Below are 7,393 nucleotides of genomic sequence, written 5' to 3' on the forward strand. Positions count from 1 at the left end.
TTTAAAGAAGTCAGTGTGCAGACAAATTACTGTTGATGAACAGTTTTGTGCCATAATGCAATGCACATAGGAAACAGAATAAGAAATTGTGGAGAGTGTTAAGGCAGCTTCGTTTGATTGACATTCGTTGGCACACTTATTGCATAATTTCCTGTTTATATAAAATGGTACATCGCTTCTTATGTAAAATGTGAAAATAGTATAATTTGACTACTAGTATAAATTACTGTTAAGTACATTTGAAAAGGCAGGTAGAGAATGGATGGATGTATTTGGGCAACAGCTGATCTTTTATCTGTAATATGATGAATATAATATAAAATGTTTCTGTGGATAAATACTGTAAGAATCTCTGTTTTTATTTATGTTTGTCGCATGTGGCGGAAATTCCTCGAATATATATGGAGGTTTGGTGTCTCGGTGATAATCAGACATGTCTGGACTTGTTTTTCCACTACCGTCACGTCAGCACATGAATTTCTTTTTTTAAACCAGGTCTCAAACTAATATGCATGCCGGTGTGTAAATCTGTGTGCAGCTGACACAAACAAAGCAGCCAAACTCGAACGTCCACGTGTTTTCCTGCAACTCGTAGCACATGGCCCGGTGTGCATCCCCTGTATCGGGTGTCGTGGTAACCAGAGTCTCCTGACCTGTGCTCATGTAAGCCAGCCGTGAGTCAGTTAAATTTAGACTGCTGCCTTAACCCCCGCAGCTACACAACACACTCCGAGCTCTGCCTCGGGTTACGAGTCGCTCAGTTTAGCACAAACTGGACGACGATTTATGCCAAGAGATAAAAAGTATCGGGTATCGCTCAAGGACACCTCGCTCTGCTCTACGTGACACTACGACGACCCGAAAAAAGATTTCGAGGGCTGCCGAAGCAGGAAACCCAATCAGGAGCGCGAGAACGATGCCAACACGTTGACTAAGCAGAGATGGTTGGCATCCTGTCGCTGCTCGAAAGCTGTCGTCAGCTGAAAGAGAGAATATCTAGAAGTCAAAGGAAACTTTTCACAGTCAGATATTTTGTTAAATATGCAAAGAAAACAAAAGAAACTTTGTATTTTCTTCATTTTTGTACTGTATAGAAATCAATCAGCAGACTCTAATCTTTAGAGAGCAGTAGATGTTGGTTGACCTTGTAAATCCTCACAGGTGTTTGGCTGAAGACGCGTCTGCTCGGGTTAAATTTGGGCAGAGCTCTGCTGGGTATGAAGGTCACCAAACTCACCGCACCCATGAGAGAAGACTTAAAATGAACTCATGGATGTATTAAGAGAACGGGATACAGTGTTGTAGTTGGGCTCCCGTTCATTCCTATGAGAGTTGCTCAGCGGTAAATGAAGTCAAAATGGCTCGACTGCCGAGTGATAAAGTACCCGGATCAGCCGGCGATCTTCCGCATCCATTGGGCCCATAGAGCAGGTGCAGTAGCACCTAATGATTTAAATAAGAGTTATTTGAGTGTTCATACTGGTGAGTTGATTTACCTAAAACACGTCTCTTTCCTAATGTAAATCTTTGGGAATATGTTTTTTTGGGACCAATAGCATCACATAATGGACACGGAAGTTGTAGTACTGCCGTTTGGCCATTATGAAAATTTGCTTCAAAGCCCCTCATTAAAGGGATATTCCAGCAGTTTAGTGTTGGACTTCCACAAAGTTGGGAGGTTTACAAAAGCCACAGTAAAAAAAAAAAAAAAGAATGGTCAAAATTTGTGCAGCAGAGACGAACATATCCTGACATTTAGCCCTAAATATAGGTCCAACACCGGATACTACATTTCCCATAATCAACCTCAATGCCACAGTTTACAACACAGCCTTTTTGTTAGAAATTTCACAGGCTGAGTCTAACCAACCACGAGGAGTAAAGCCTGATATTAACATTGGGGGAGTGGCAGTTTAAACATTCATCAGCTACTAGTCATCAGAAAAAATGTTGGCATTCTGCAAACCACGGGATATGTTGAATGTCGTATCACGCTTACATAAACGGACAATGCATGGTTAACATTTTGAAACGATTAGATTTAGGTTAGATTTAGGTTTAGGCAACAAAACTACTTTATTAAGGTTAAAAAAAAATCATGGTTTGTGCTAAAGTAATAACGTAACAACCGTAACAACGGAACTAGCATTAATAAATAACCGCCCATTTAGCAGACTTTCTTACATAACGTTACATAACAAGCGTAAAGTCAGTGTTTACTTTTGGGTTCACACGGGACGCGAACAGCGGCCTACTGGGTGAAAGTCGGGTGGGTGGACTTTCTCGCATGTTATACTTATACCAAACCTTCATACCATGTAACTTTCAGTAATGGTCGCTCGTTGTACTACGTCACTTGCTCAAAAACATCGACATTCAACGTATACGTGGTTTGCAGAAACGTACAATGTCAACCATTTTTCCTGGCAACTGGGCATCAATAAACTGACCGAAGAATAGTTGGAAAGATTAATAATACTTAAATCTTGCAGTAGCCACAACATCAGCAGTAATTTGAAACAGGATAAACATGTATTCTGTTATTACGGGAAGAATGGAGAGCTCATGATAAATGTATAAACGAGTGATTTATTAATGAAACAAAACCACAACTTAAAATGCTATACTGTTGTGTATTTTATTCCATTTTATTTTTATATTGTGTGTGTGTCTGTGACGGTGACATACAGTCTGTCCAATCACCTGGAAATGTTTTTATTAAATTAGCTTCATGAGGTTTTGGTGTCATGGCGTGTTACCACGTACATAAACAAAGTGGCAGGAAGTGGTGGAGGAAGTATTCAAATAAGTAAAAGTACTAATACCACACTGTAAAAATATTCTGTTACAAGTAAAAGTCCTGAATTGAAAATGTAACTTCAATCAAAGTATAAAAGTATAATCAGGAAAATATTAGAAGAAGAAATGTGACTGCAACATTTTCCTTATTCAAGTCCTGGTAGCTTGTTTAAAGTCTTAAATCATATAAAACCACAACGATCAGCTTTTCCTCCATTGTGTGCTTCACTTTCACAGGTTAATCAAAATTAGACTGACTTGTTATTGCTCTTGGACTTCAAAATACTTTTTCATAAAGTTTTTTTGAGTCACAGTGCATCAATCATGTTTTTCAGTTCACAATGAATGGCAGCCTGTTGGGTTTCCAGTGTCAGCCATCAGATTCAAAGAGCGAGGGCTTCATTAGAAGCTTCTGAAGCTGCAATGTTGAACTGATTAATCATCACCCACGGCTGCTTGACAGAGACCAGAATGACATGTGGACACAATGAGATGGGATCAGAACTGATCAGAGATCAGCGGGTTTGCAGTCTGTACCAGCCCGTTCTCATTCCCAAGGCGTTGAATACCGAGGCTTGTCACGACCGTCGGCGTTCGGTACCGCCACACAAGAGACCCAGTATGAAACGCACCGGCTGTTCCATTAACTATAACGTAAACCCATCCGCGGCAACAGTAAACGCTCCAAGAAAGTGCGCTGTGAGTGTGGTGTCGTAGTTTCCAACAAACAAGCCCGGTCCACACAGCAATTTGTGAAATAGTCACGAAATTGAATGTATTGATTTGTGTACATAGACACGAACTTCATATTTTTTCCGTGATGGACTGCACAAAATCAATTTGTATGTAATTTTGAACCTGGAAGTATAAAGAGTGGCGAACGCAGCGTAGGGAGGAGGTCAGGGTGGATGGATGGGTAAAAAAAACCCCACAGGACTTTCACCCAGGAGCCCGGTGTTTGTGTCCCGTGTGAAACCACAAGTCAAAGTTGATTTATTTGTCAAGTAACTTCTGTACTTAAGTTACAGCACTTCCGGAGCTATTTTAGCCCAAACCACGATCTTTTCCTAAACCTAACGAAGTATTTTTTGTAATGTGACTTCCGTACTTACGTTTTGCTACATCCAGTGTTATTTAAACCCAAACCGCGACCTTTTCCTAAACCTAACTAAGTCGTATTGTTGCCTAAACCTAACCAAGTAGTTTCATTTCGAAAAGACTGGAGTGGAAATTGACATGTGCGTCATGTGTTGCTGGACATTTGTAGGAAAACACACGAAAAATACGTTGTTGAAAGTTGTACTGAGTGTCACAGAAAAAAAAGGGAAATTTGTGTCTATGTACACGGATCAAATTAATTAAATTTCATGACTAATTCATGAACTGGAGTGAGAGTATTAAACAAACACAACGCTTTCATCCAGGAGACCGCTGTCCGTGTCTCATGTTAAAATCAGCTGTTCATTTGAGTCCCGTGTTCACAACGTTCAGTGTCATTTTCACTGCAGTTTTAGGCCCAACCATGTAGTTCTCTCAACTATAGTGGTTTTGATCCCAAAAATAAAGTGGCTCTAAGGGACTTGACAAAGCGTCGGTATGCGACAGGCTGGAATGAGAACATGTTGTCTGTTCTTATGTACAAGAAAAAATGTGGTGCCGGCATGAAAGATACTTCCAGCTGAAATACATTAGTTTGAAAGTCGTGCTGAGTGTCATGAAGAAAATGGAAAATCTGTGTTCATGTACACGAATTGATAGATTAAATTTTATGACTTTTTGACATCGGTGTTGAAGATCTGATGGTGTGTAACAGTGGAGGAGGATCAGAGGAGGATTTCTCCTTTAAGATCTGATTCCATGAAAACTGCTGCTCACAGCGGTACAGATAAACGAGACTCCTCTTCAACTGCTGCAGCCGACAGCTCCACAGGACGGCTGCATCCACACACTGCTGATAACAGGTCTGACTGTGTGTGTGTGTGTGTGTGTGTGTGTGCTTGTGTTTCAGGGTTTCCGGGAAACATCCTGCTGTGCCCGATCAGGAGCCGTGGGGCTGCCAGCTCAGCAGATTGAGCTGTCGTTAGTCCTCAGTGTTCAGTGTTATTCTACACCGACGCTGGCAGAGACAGCTCAGCTCTACTGGACCTGAAACCTCACATCAACTCTCAGAGGAGGAGGACAGTCCTCAACGACATCAACAAGTCTCACTTAAAGTTCAATACTTTAAAATTAACAACGGATCAAATGTCGGCGTAATGTCACTTGTAGTAATGAACCCACAGAGAATTACCGCCATCTCTGCAGCAGCCCTGTCTCCTAAACTTTATGTTCCCATACAACGAAACTGCATTGTGAATTAAGGGAAACACATTTTGTCGACGATTCCGTTTGTTTTTGTTTTTTTAGACTGCTGTTTGTGTTCAGTGTGAAACTAAAAGTCAACATTAAATTATACTGATTTACGTCCGTAGCTTAATAACATAACACACAGTCATTTTAAGCCAGACCATGATGTTTTTTTACTAAACCTAACCAAGTGTTTTGTTTTGTTTTGTTTAAATTTACAACGTGTATAAAACTGCAACCGTAATCCCTCAAAACATAACTGAGAATGTTAGTTGTATGGATCCTACTCTTGTAGGAGACAGAGTTGCCCTGGAGCTTTACGGAGCTTTTTATCCTCTTTCAGGTGCTAGTAGGGCTGTAAGGGTTTGTGTATTTGTGCCAAACCGTCCGGTCCGGTGCATGCAGCCCCACGCAGAATACACGGTATGAAGATTTTAGTCGTACACCGTTAGCAACATGTGCTGAAGTTAGCTGGAAGACCCGCCTGCTGTTTACAGGTCAGCTCCAATTGAACGATGCTCGCTCATGTCTGTGTAGATCGAGCGCGAGCAACGGGACGCTGACTTTCGTTGACTTAACGGCCACAGGTGTCGCTGTTAACATGCAATTTCTGATTCTTACATAGATTCCCTTTAAACTCAGACCGCAACCTTTTCCTATACCTAAGTAGTTTTGTTGCCTAAACCTAAACCTAAGTCGATCTTTTCCTAAACCTCCCTGAGTAGTTTTATTTTGAAAAGACTGGAGCGGAAATGTGCCGTGAAGCGTCTCGTTTTGCTGGACATTCGCAGGAGAATGCATGATTGTTGAAAGTTTTGCTGTGTGTCACAAAAAAAGAAGGGAAATTCGTGACTTTTTCACGTCCTGCCGTGAGACTGTGTTGCCTAAACTTCTGTTACACCCCTAGCTCCTAGTTTTGAGGTACATTTCCTGTCTGGTGCTTACTTCAAATTGGTAAGTGAAGTTAGGTAGTCCTGTTATTAATGTGAGTCAAGTTTGGATTTTGGGTTGGTTAGTGTCCATACTCTCTGTCTACTGGGATCTGTGCTGAGCTGGGCTTTTGCAGAAATACTGCTAACACATCAGATGTGACGTACTTTATATTAATGATCCAGTCCTCTGTTTACCTTCTCACCGGAGATAGACTGATGAGTCTGGTGACAGGACGGGGTTGTGGTTGATATGTGACCCTCTGATTGATTGAAGCACCAACACTGTTGCTTTCCTCTCCAGTTATGGCTCCAGCAAGCATTCACAGACTTCAGGTCAGCGGGCCGGCCTGCAGTCTGTCCGGTCATTATGACTCTGTCATTGATCTCCAGAGATATCAGTGTTTGATTAGTGACATCTGCAGCCGCTGTATCTCTCCGATTAGCCCCGAGTCCAGGCCTGCTGGCGGTGACGGTCAGGCCGAGCTGACGACGTGCCGGCGTAGCGACTCAAAGCCAGAATGCAAGCGTGTAATCTCCTAAATGAGAATTGACTGGAGCTGTCAAAGTTGATGTTATCCCTGAGAGTCTGTGCACGGAGCCATTATTCTAATTAAAGCAGGCCAGGGGAGGTGTGAAGACAGCGAGGGGAGGAAATGACAGAGCATGACACACCGAGAGAAGGCGTCATTTTTATTTTTATAACAGAAACAAAGAGGATTAATGTTTAAAACCTGAAACCTTTTTGTGATTAAAACCAAAAGACAAGGTGATGAGTGAGGAACGGATTAGCTCTGGGTTTGGTCGTCAAAGACGGCGTATTTGCTGCCAACAGGATTAAAGAGAAAAATCTGAAATTAGAGTGAGTTATTTGTCATCCAGTTTGGTATGTATGTCCAGTGTGAGATATCTCAACAACTTTTCTATGAATTATTCTGTAGTTATTCATGAACATGGAGGATTATGGTTGAATAACATGGATTCAATTTCCAGTATTTCCTGGTAATTCTTGCCAAAATTTGGTCCTGGGCAGAAGCTAGCAATAATTTTCAATATCAATATATCTGTCCAACCCGGTCTCACAGGAAGGCGTATAAATAACACAACGTTACACAGACATTGAGGACGCATTTGTAATTTGTATGCCCCTTTTTGTGTGTCATTTGTACGCCATGCAACAAAACTATGGTAATGTTTTTAGTTAGGTTTAGACAACAAAACCACTTAGTTAGGTTTAGGAAAAACATCATAGTTGGCCTTAAAATAAGTATGTAAACTAAGTCAAATACATACGGAAATAACGTAACATAACTATGGAA

At 41.3% G+C, this 7,393-nt stretch overlaps 1 long non-coding RNA gene across 1 annotated transcript; it reads left to right on the plus strand.

Moving 5' to 3' along the window:
* Positions 1-1,570: 1,570 nt before the first annotated feature.
* On the plus strand, positions 1,571-5,385 carry LOC119485966. Its single transcript, XR_005206407.1, has 4 exons — positions 1,571-1,580; positions 1,646-1,647; positions 3,686-3,697; positions 5,206-5,385. It is a non-coding gene; the product is annotated as an uncharacterized LOC119485966 (long non-coding RNA).
* Positions 5,386-7,393: the final 2,008 nt, after the last annotated feature.

Source organism: Sebastes umbrosus, chromosome 3, assembly GCF_015220745.1.
Source record: "Sebastes umbrosus isolate fSebUmb1 chromosome 3, fSebUmb1.pri, whole genome shotgun sequence".
In the NCBI taxonomy this organism is placed as follows: Eukaryota; Metazoa; Chordata; class Actinopteri; order Perciformes; family Sebastidae; genus Sebastes; species Sebastes umbrosus.